Source organism: Equus przewalskii, chromosome 22 (assembly GCF_037783145.1).
Source record: "Equus przewalskii isolate Varuska chromosome 22, EquPr2, whole genome shotgun sequence".
NCBI classification, from domain to species: domain Eukaryota; kingdom Metazoa; phylum Chordata; class Mammalia; order Perissodactyla; family Equidae; genus Equus; species Equus przewalskii.
Window position 1 is genome coordinate 47626379 of NC_091852.1, and position 11460 is coordinate 47637838.

Below are 11460 nucleotides of genomic sequence, written 5' to 3' on the forward strand. Positions count from 1 at the left end.
TGACCTCAATAAAATAAATAAATAAAGGAAAAATAACTAAGAAAAAAAGTCTGATATTTAAAATTGTATAGTACTGGCACTTGACTACATCAACAGATCAATGGAGCAGAGTAGAAAGTCCAGAAATAGACCTGATATGCGGAGTCACCTGAAATCAGTGGAGAAATGGTGAGTCACACAATATAGAGAGTTGGGACGCTGACCAGCCGTGGAGACCAAAATAAAATTGGATCTATTCCTAACATCTTATGCCACAATAAATTCCAAATGTTCTTAATGGATGAAAGATTTAAGAGTAACAACTGAAATCATAAAAGCCATGCAAGAAATTATGGAGGAATTGTTTTATAATCTTAGAGTGGGAGATCTAACTTTAATAAAAACCAAGAAACCAAAGAAGAAAAGAATGATAAATTTGACTACCAAAAATTTTTTAAAAATCAAAGGTTCTACATGGCAAAACCCAACATGAAAAAGGCTACAAAACTGGGGGAAAAAAGTGTTTGCATCTCGTATCACAGAGGAAAGGTCAATGTCCTAGTAGAAAAGAGCTCCTACTGATCAGTAAGAAAAAAGAGAAAAAATAAAACTGAAAAAAATAAACAAAGGCTATGATCACTCCACAGAAAAGGAAATGCAAATGTCTCTTACAACGTCAGAAAACAGAATCAACCTCGTTCATAATAAGAGCGAGGCATTTGAAACCATACTGAGCTGTCACTTATGGGCTATAGAGCGAACTACTCTACGCAGAGAAAACCTCCAACATTATTGTTTGGGGGGGATCTGGGGGTTGAGATACTGGGAAGGAAGGAAGACTTCACTGTCTTTTCTTTTGTACCTTTAGAATTTTGAATCATGTGAATGACTTTGAAACGTGAAAAAATAAAGAAAGAAAACTGAATCTAAAAAACCAATTTTTGTTCTCTTTTGGCTACTCCACTCGGCCCAGCGCCGGCTGGCCCCGGCCACTGCCCTCCCTCTGGCTACCCTGATCCCTCAGGAACTGCAGGGGCTGCTGGAAGTCTCCTCGATGCCCAGAGCTGGTTTTGTAGCTCATGAAAGGAAAGCTGTCCTCAGAACATTGCCAAATGGTTTCAGAACACATTTTAATGTGACGTTCCTGACAGAGCAGCTGTGGCTTCATTTAGCGGACCGTTTGAGCGTTTGAGTCTAAATACAGCAGTTGGGTTCCTAGAACAAAAGGTGGTGAAGGGATGGGAGTGTGAAAAACGTGGAAAGAGACTGGCTTTCTGTGTTGCGCATATTAAGTTTCAGAACTGGAACTTTGCTTTTACCTTATCCTTCTGCTGGACTTTATGTTATACGTAAGATTTATCCCAACTCTAAATACATAGATGGATGTTTTGCTTTTTGTCTCTCAACTTTTATCTGATAAAATCCTCACAGCACTGGGTGAAGTGTCGCAGGATGTTACAGCTGGAAGGGACTGGAAAGATCATTTAATGATGTTGTTTGGCATAAAAACTCTGTTTGCTAGGTATCAGGGGAACACCAGCTGACCTCCCTCCCTCCGTATTTGAACTGCCGCCCATTCCTGGTAGGACTCAGCACAGCAATCCATTTCACACCCTGCAAAGACCTGTGGGGTCGTAATGGTTTCTACTAACATATGTTTGGCTCTGGCAGGTGGTGAAGAAAAGTAATGGGAGACTCAGAATCGCACAGACCAGCCTGGCTTGCAGAGTCTTAGGAAATAACTTGAGAGCCTGCCAGCATCGTGGGAGCAAGTCGTTCCAAATCAGTTCAAACAAACAAAACTTACAAAGATTTACACAGGTTAAGCCCCCTTCCACATTACACAATCATGTTATAGTTCAACCTTCTCCAATTTTAAACAACCACCACAACCCTTAAGGACCAGTGTCACTCCCCTTGCCTGACCATAATAATCCTCGGCCTCTGATAGGCATCAAGGAACCCAGAGAGATAGGAGAATTAAAGCTGCAAATATAAGTTTTGCTCCCAATGTGAACATTTTTCCATCCAACCATTTTTCTTGCGGGCGTCTCGCATCCTGTGCTGTTCAGTACCCGCCATTGACATTGGAAGTGTCCTCAGGTGGGCTCAGACTTTCCTGACATTTTGACACGTATCAAATGTGTCCACATCAACTATGGAAGTTCTTTTATCTGATGATCACACCTCATTTCCGTATCATAAGTGTTTGAGAAAAGAATCTTCAAAGAAAGCCAGTTTGGAGCCCACTGATCTAGACTGTACAAGCACTATAAAGGGACGGCAGAATATGACAAGATGGCCCCACCCACAGGCAGGGACATGCGGGACATTAGAGAGCTCCAAGCCCCAAGGAGAGAAGACAACCTGCGGGGACTTGAGATAGCTGTTGATCTCAGATCCCTTACTCTCCAGGTTACGTGCTTACACTATTCCCCTTTGAGCCTCCCCTCAACCTCTTTGAAGTATTTATTCCCAACAGGATGAACCACTCTTAGCACTGATGGGAATTCTATATATGCTTTTGTTCTCTTGTTCCCATGTAAGTTTCGTCCCAAGAGGGAGCCATTTGGGAGCAAATACTGCCAGTTTTCTCCACCCTTACACCGATTCCTGGGAGAAAGAGTCACTTAACTAATTGATGAGATGGGGAGATCCTGACTTCCACAGTCCACATTCCCCAGAGGGTGGGGCCCTGAGTTACATGAGGACAGTGCTCTCCTTTCCCTTCTTGTCTTCTCTGTGAGCCTGAGCGTGGTGGATGTGCTGCATCTGGTCTGCATTCGGGAAGTAACTGAGTGCACGGCTCTTCTCTGGCTCGAGCTCTCCACTTGCCTCTCTCACTCTGCTCTTCTCTTTTTCTGGGGTGCTCTCTTTCTCTCACATTTGACAAGATATGAAGTGGGCTCCCTTCAGGCAACTGGCAGGGACCTGGAGTTCACGCGTAGACTCAAGCTTTCCCCAGATGAGTCCCCAGGTCTAGGCTGACGTGGAAGGGAAGCGGTGGGAAGTCCCACTCTGCCCCAGTCCTAGCTGGGGTCCAGTGTGACAGATAAGAAGCCCCCTACCTTGGACAAGACATCTGATACTATGCTTTAAGCCTCATTTGTCTTTTAGTGTCTGTTTCTAGAATTGTTAGAATCCAAAGTGGAGAGGAGTCCAGTGACTGGACTCCCAAAAACCTCTAACAATCACAATAGGGTCCAGACAGTCATGGAATCCTTCTGCCTTATAAGATCATGAGACAGACTGCTCACCTGCCAGCCTAGCAAGGGTGTGTGGGCATTTCACTCGCCCCAGGACCACTGAAAAGAGAAAAATTATGGTCATCGTATTATAGCTTTACATTTCCAGCAGAAGGCTTGTGTGAGCATCAGTGTCCTGCCCTGGGAAGAGGGTAGGCATTAGAGTAAGCCAAACATCAGTTTGAATTTTAACTCCTCAACCTATTCACTCCATAACTTTGGGCAAGTTATTTAAATTCTCTGATCCTCTATTTCCTCATCAATAAATGGGAATGATAACTCTTTTCTTGGGGCTTTTTTTGTCAAGAGTAAATTAAATCACATACATTAAGTGCTTAGCCCATAGTCAGTACCCAAATAAATTGAGCCTATTAATATTTCTGTGTAGCTGTGTGCCTATTAATATTTCTGTGTAGCTGTGTGGTAACACAAGGGGTTCTCCTTGGATCTACAGAGCTATACGAACGCCGAGAACAATATAGGCAATCACACAGGAGCTGCAACCCTGGGAGGCCCAGCCTCTGCTTACTACAGGCATCCGGGGCTGTGACCCACTCCCGTGAAGACAAGGATTTCCGGTGGCATCAGAGAGTGGGGGAGGCAGCAATGGGAGCTCTGACTCGGTGGGTCTTTGGGTGATGGTAGAGCTGCTGAAGGAGCCTGGGACAGTAAGGGGGTGCTGCTGAGCCAGGGACAGCCTTGGGCAACAGCTTCCCAATCAAGGAAGGAGAACAGCTGAGGGGGCGGCACTGGCAGCCGCGAGGTGTGGGAGGACAAGTTGGCCATTGCTGAGGCACAGCAGGCATTTCTGAAGTGATTGTGGCGCGGCCTGTTTGCCAACTATAGCAGCGCTGCTGAGGCAGCTCAGTGTGGCCTTGGCACGGATGCTTTTGCAGATGGCAACAGCTGCAGCAATGAGATCCTGAACTGCTTCAGTGATGAGTACCGCTGATGAGCTCTGTGGGTGTGGACCACAGCGAGACAGCTCAGGGATGCAGGTGTGGTGGTGATGGACAGCAGCCTCATAGTTTGGTTCACACGTGTGTCCAGTTTCTAGGGCTGCCATAACAAAGTGCCACAAACTGGGTGCCTTCAACAACAGAAATTTATTTCCTCACAGTTCTGGAGGCTGAAAGTCTAAGATCAAGATATCAGCAGAGTTGGTTGCTCCTGAGGGCCAAGAGGGAAAATCTGTTCCATGCCCCTCTCCTAGCTTCTGATGGTTTGCTGGCAATCTTTGGGGTTTCTTGGCTTGTAGTTGCATTACCCTGATCTCTGCCTTCATCTTCACATGGCATTCTGTGTGCGTGTCTGTCTCTGTGTACAAATTTCGCTTTTTATGAGGACACCGGTCATATTGGGTTAGGGGCCACCCTAATGACCTCATTTTAACTTGACAACCTCTATAAAGATCTAATTTGTAAACAAGGTCACATTCTGAATTACTGGGGGCTAGGACTTCAACATACTTTTTTTGAGGGAGACAATTCAACCCATAACATTAAGACAGCCTCAGAGGTAGCAGTGGGGTCACTCTTGGAAGTCTGGGGGGTTATCCTTTAGTTCAGAGCATTGCATCCTTGAGGATTCCATGCCCATCCCAGTCCCTACTGGGATAGCGTCTCCAGGCATTTCGACAGGTATGTACCTGTGCATCGTAGGATGTTTATCAGCATCTCTGGCCTCTACTCATCTGATGTCAGTAGAGGCCTCCTCCTCAGTTGGGACAACCAGAAATGGGTCTAGACATTGCCCCCAATTGAGAACCACTGCTTTGGATAATGACAGAGTTCAGCTATTCCAAACCATCAAAACTTAAGAACCATCTGAAACAGACAGAAAGGGTAATATTGAACGGAAGTATCTCCAGATGGTCCCCAACTCTGATTCTAAAATGTTCATTGGGAGATAAATTTGTATGCAAAGAGTTAATTTGATTATCAGTTACATCTGCCATCAGAGCAGCCTTGGACAAAAGAGACTGCGCTCTAGGAAACTGCTCAGGGACCTCTGTGGAGCCTCCCATCTTAGGCTATCATTGGTTAAAACACCACGTGTCAAGAATCAGCCACAAGAAGGAGTACAGAGACACGGAGGGCTTCTGGGGTCTTGCTGGTGGTCCGTTTATCACAGGGCTGCCCAGGCTCCCTCCGCAGTAAAGTCCTGGAAGCTTGGAGGGATAGTTACCAACAAAACAACCTAGCACTGATGGAGCACCCTGCTGGCACAAGGCTTTATATATATATAGGCATTTCACTTTTACTATTTTATTTAATCCTCACAAAAACCTTAGGGAGTGGGTATTATTATTATCCTCATTTTACAAATAAGAAAACTGAGACTCAGAGAGATTAAACACAAGTTCCCACAGCTGGTAAGTGGCAGATCCCAGGTAGGAACTCAGATGTTCTCGCTCAGATCTCATGCATTTCCTGCTGCATGAAACTGACAGGAAAAATTGGATGAACTGCCCCGTCCTGGGACCATTATTTTCATGAGAGACTGAGTTGAGCCCTACCCAGGTACATGAATCCTCCAAGCTGAGAGAGTGTCAGTTCCCCTAGGAAGCCCACAGGTCAGAAGGTCATGCATCCCCAAGGTGGACAAGCTTCAGCAAGGTCCTAATATCTCCAGCTGGGAAAGGAGATGGGCACAGTCTTCTTAGAACTGATCCTCAAGGGATCTGGGCCAATGTGAGACCAGCAGTAACATTCTTAAGGGAAGATCCAAGTACGTAGTGGAACCTCTGTTCTCCTGCTCCTTTTCCCAGGGTTCTAAAGGATAGGATGCGTACAGCTCTACTAACCAATCATCATTCACCTGAGCAGTGGTTACCTAGAGAATGAGTCACATTCCCCACATTTTATTAGGCCAGTGGTTCTCACACTACAGAGTGCGTCAAAATCACCTGGGGGGCTTGTTAAAGCACAAATTACTGGGCCCACTCAGAGAATTTTTCTGAGTCAGTAGTTCCGGAGTAGGGCCTGATAATGTGCATTTCTAAGAGTTCCTAGGTGATGCTGATGCTGCTGCTCCAAGGACCACACTTTGATAATTACCTTGTTAGTCGTGGATAAGGAAGACCACTCCATGGTACTTGGAGGTGAAGTTCCTCCACCCTTTCTCCCTGCCCAGGCTCATAGCAGCACAGGGTTATTTTACAAATCCAGGTTACACCTTCACAGCCTAACAGAACTTGGTCAGGAATTCAGCAGAGCAGGATGAGGAGAGCACAGGGCCGGGGCTTCATCCTACAGTAATGACCTCCTCCTCAGAGTAGGGTTCTTCTCTTTCCTTTCGGCAACCAGAAAGCCAAGAAGTTCTTGTCCAGCCCCTTCCCCCAACATCCTTCCCCCAACAACTGCCTTCTCTGGAGGCTGTTCTGGGTCACTGCTCATCTTGCGGGCACACTGGGGCCCATAGAGGGAGCTGCAGATGAGGCCGCAAAGCTATAACTACAAAAGACAGTCTGCAGACTAAGGGTCGAGAACACTTACTAGAAAGAAAATCATTCGGAGAGGCCAGGCAAGCAAGTACCACACATGAGTCAGACTCAGGACTCAAGGATGGCATCCACAGAGTGGCATTTCAATGCCCCTGTGTTGAGTCCCTTGGAAATCCTGGGTCTTGTCCTCAGCCCTCTCCCTCGCTGATAAAATAGAGGCAAGATGCCAAGCTGACACTCGAGTTGTTCCTGACCAAATAGGGATTCAAGTGTCCAGGACTGAAGAAAAGGCCTAGCCTTTTATTTCAAGTGGACATCAAGGCCACACCCAAAATGACATCATAACCTGCTTGGCTTGTTAAAGATAGTTTTCTCATGTCATCAGAGATTCTGAATTTGCTCTCCTGGCAAGTGGCTTTCAGAGAAAGGTAAGCAAGAATCTTTGTTATCTGGACATCCATAACCAGTCTGGTAAGCCAGGGAATTCTTCCATCAGGCGCTCTCTTGAAGGATGAAGAACCAGGTAGGGACGCCAGAAGCTGTGGTAGAAACCGTGGAGAAGGTGGAACTGTTAGAGAATCCACAGAGGAAAACAGACACCCACGTGCGGGGGGGATAGGTGGACATCACTGCTAGTAACAGTGGTGTGGAAAATGGGGGCGCTGATTTAATCACACCCTCCCCTGCGCTGGTCCTGGGAACAGACACAAAGCGAGAACTCGGATGGGGACTGAACTGTAGTGTCTGATTCAATACCGGTAACGCTGATTTAAGACCTCAGCTGACCCCTGTGATCAAAGAAGGCTCTTCCTATGACGTACTTCCAGGGCGGGGCGTGGGGTCCAACGTGGGACGGCTGGATCTGCAGAGTAGGGACTCCCCAACCTACAGTGTGGAGAGCACAAAGCATCCAACACCCTCAGATTGAAGGAAAGAATCAGAGTGAAAGACAGCATGCAGGCTGCCTCTAGGATGGTGATGTTAGACCGGCTTACAGGTTAAAACCACTGGGAGCTCTTAAAGCTGCTCCTCCCTGAGCCTCACACCACCCCAATCTCCTCAGAATCCAGGAGGCTGGACCCAGGCACTGGCTCAGACTTGGAAGCTCCCAGGTAATGCCAACAAGCAGGCTGGGCTGAGAAAGCGTGTCCTTGGGCTAGGCCTTAAGCAGGTGTGTTTCTAGAAAAGAAGGCTGAAGTGGAAAGAGAACGAGCAGGCTCGGGTGGGGAGGCTGCAGGGAGGGGCCGAGACCAGCAGACACACTTCCTCAGGGAGCCTCCAGAGAGGAAGGTGAGGGGAAAACTTCCTCACCAGGATTTCTGTTGGGAAAACCCCTGTTCTATGGGTGGCGGCAAAAGTGTGGGGAGAGAAAGAGGACGCTGGCCCCCGAAACGACAGTCAGAACAGCTCCAAGTACCAAACTCCTACTGTGCGCCAGGAGCTGTTCCATCTCCTCTCATACCTTTAAATCTCGGAACAATCTGTGAAGTGGGTCCCATTATCCCCATTTTACAGATGAGGAAAGGGAGGTTCTGAGAGGTGAAGTCACTCGCCAGGTTGAGGGAGTAACTGAACCACAGCGCTGGTATGTGTGAACGAAGAGTCTATGCCTGCCCCAGCATGCTCAGCCACTTACGCGTCTCCAGAACAGAGAGAGAAACAACATCCCCGGAGAGCTGGAACTCTGTGTGTGTGTGTGTGTGTGTGTGTGTGTGGCAGAGTGAGGATCGTGCTTCATTCGGGCACTTCGAATGCTGCAACTCTTCTAAATACCCACAGGTATACTCATAAATACTATCTTTCCACTAAACGAGGTGCACGAAGTTCTGGCATCGTCTCCACTCCCTGCGTAACGGCAGTGATGTCCTGTGTATGGAACAGTCTGTGATGTCAAATGGTAAGCTAAGTCTTCCTAGTGCCAGGAACTTACCCAACCAGAAGCCATTAAGTTGGATGGGTTTCCTCTTGCCTGTAGGCGTTGCAAAAGAAATGCCCTCGTGTACTTCCCTCCAGCTTCCTAGAGTGTGAGAGTCTCGGCCCTTGGGTAGACACTCATCACCTGGGCCCCCTGCCAACAGCAGTGGAACAGTTCAAACCTCTGGGCTGTGAAGGCTCCTATCAGGGAGCAGAGGACACAGTTTTGCTGAGGGGGATGCTATTTGCAAGTCAGCAAAAGGAAGTTTCTGTACTTCTCAAATGTCTCAGAGATAACATCTCTGAAAAAGGCCCTGTGCGGGATGACATGAGCCACCGGCTTGGTTTTCTCACAGAAGAATAAGCATGTATAATATCTGTGACCCTAATCGAGCCATCCTAACATAACTTGTGCATTTGACAAGATAGAAGGCAAAGAAAAAGCAAGCAGCCGCTGGATGCCATGGTCCCAGAGTTTAGGGAAAGGAGCTTAGCACCAGGGTGTCCACAATTTTTCAGCACTTGCGCATGATCTGAAATCCATAATAATGCTGAGCTGAGAGGATGCAAGCTTAGAGGCTGGATGCGCTTAGTCCTGGGTGTGATTCAGGCATGAGCTGAAGACCAGGGCGGTCAAACCTATTTTTCTTTTGTCAGGAATCCTTCATAATGCCCCAGTTTCACGATGTCATTTTAGTGGAATTAAATTTCAAACAGTTCAGAATTACAGAATTGCTTACATTAGGTTTCAGTTACAAGGCCAGTCACTACAGAGGCCAGCTCATTAGGGGACCCTAGAGGTAAGGGGCAATCAGCGGGAGGTAGCCTCTTGGTTCACAGTTTTGAGGATAAAGTGATTCAGCAGCAAGCCCTTAAGTTAGTCCTGGGTATGGCCAGTCCTTTTTTATTTAATTCTAGAGGTTGTCTCTAAAAAAGCTGTGGAGGCTCTGGATGAGGCTTGACCTTGTAGCAGACAGACCAGGGGCCGATTACTCAACTCTAACCCAGGCCTGATCTGCTTTGCTTTGCTCTTCCTCCGTGGAGGTAGTCCTTGAAGATCCCAGCTGGCATTCCGGAGTGTTCATCAGCGTCTCTTCTCCGTGGCCGCCCCTGAAATCCAGTTCCTCTCTCCCCAGCACTAGGAAGCCCTGTGTGCAGCTTGACCACTTCCTGATCAGTGAACGCCTCGAGGGGATTCGTGGTCAGCATCGCCTCACTTCCTGCGGGACACAGGCCTCTTGAGTTTTGCTGTCTTGGAAGCTCTCAACTCCCATTTTCGTCTCCCCAGCCTTGAGAAATAGATGAAAGCTCTGAGCAAATTCTCTGCCTCTTAGAAGTCACTTTCTACTCGGCTTCTCACGCTCCCTGTCCTCGCTCCTTAAGACTCAGGAAGAAATGCCTTGAAGGGAAAAGCAGTTTAGAATATCAGGCTCACCTCAAGGAGTTTCCCTTCTATCCAGAATTTTCTCCAGTCCCGGCTGTCTTCATACCTCTCCAAAGCCCTCAAATATTTCTTGTTTTATTCGGCAACTCTAGTTGCTTGCAGTGGGAGATCTGGTTGGCAATACACAGTCTACTGTTACCAGAATCCCCAACTAAATCTTTTACATTCCCTTTCACAGGTGTTTTCACCGTAGGGTCCTGTAGAGCAAAGGTTCTTGATCTAGAGGACAGCAGATAGAGTTCAACAGACCCAAAAATTCCTGAAATTGTATGTAAAAGAGTGTGAATGTGTCAATATCTTCAAAGGGACCCACGATCCTGAGAGTTAAGAACCACTGCTCTAGAGTATCCACCAATACTTTATTTGTGTTAAATACAAATTTATTTGTATTAAATAAACCTATTAGTTACCTATATTAAATATCTAACTTATTAAATACCTAATTTAACATAATGCTGCTAAGGTCTTATCCCCGAAAATGGCTTTCTATACCCAGCGTCTAAATACTTAATTTCAAGCCAATAAATATTTTTCTATTATAACGTTTCTTTTTCTGTCATTAAATAACACCATTGTTATAATGCCATTGACCTCTTTAACACTTGAATGAAGCTCAATTCTAGAACAGCAGTCTAAATTTAGAGAAACCTACCCATAAGGCTGAAGTTCTTCTTTAGGGCCGACAGACAGTGATCGCCAACACAGGACTATCATGGCGGGAGTCCACGATGGCCCTGTGTCTCCTTTGTGAATTACATAAGGGTTGTTTACTCTTTATAAATAAACTATGTTTTCTGTTCACAGCTTATGATAATGTATCTTTTGTGTGATTACTGTGGCTCCACTTTAAACTCATTTGACCTCTCCTTTTGAACAGGCTCTTTAGAGATTTGTTGTAGAAAATATATCACACGCAAGTCTCTCTATCTCCTCTACGTGTTTGGAAATCACTGAATAGGATTAAGCTGTGGGATTGTGAGTCCACTGAAAATCAGCAGATTCACCAAAAAGGCAAGCTGAACAAGCAGGAGAAGCTTTCCACAGACTGGGTCCTGAAGAAAGATCATTTCAGAGAACAAGGCTAAGAGTAGAACACATTTTTCCTCAGGTCCTTGCAAATTCCAAAACGTTACAACGTCTCCCATCCCTTGCCTTGCCCTGACCAGTCTGCCTTCCCAGGTCCTCTGCCCTAGTCCAGGGCTCAGCTAGTGGGCTGGAGTCCTGTTGCCTTTAGATAGTGTCACTTCTTCCTCACCCCCCTCCACCTCCCCCACTACAGGATGATGGCCTGCCCTCCCTGGACCCCTTGCTACACACAGACCATCTAACTGGAACATCAGGGAACCTCATCCCTGAGCCTGTTTCCTAGAATTATATTCAGTTCTCTAGGAGTTTTCACTATGTGGCTTTTCCTATGTAGATCTGGAGATAGA

The 11460-nt window shown here is 46.6% G+C and overlaps 1 long non-coding RNA gene across 2 annotated transcripts; it reads left to right on the plus strand.

The window, feature by feature from the left end:
- The first annotated feature begins 7049 nt into the window (after positions 1-7049).
- On the plus strand, positions 7050-10835 carry LOC103540537 (uncharacterized). 2 transcript variants are annotated; one of them, XR_542264.2, is made up of 3 exons: positions 7050-7097; positions 8449-8566; positions 9632-10835. It is a non-coding gene; the product is annotated as an uncharacterized lncRNA (long non-coding RNA). The 2 variants fall into 2 exon arrangements; XR_011531299.1 differs by having other exon boundaries at positions 7053-7097; positions 9720-10835.
- The last annotated feature ends 625 nt before the right edge of the window (positions 10836-11460 follow it).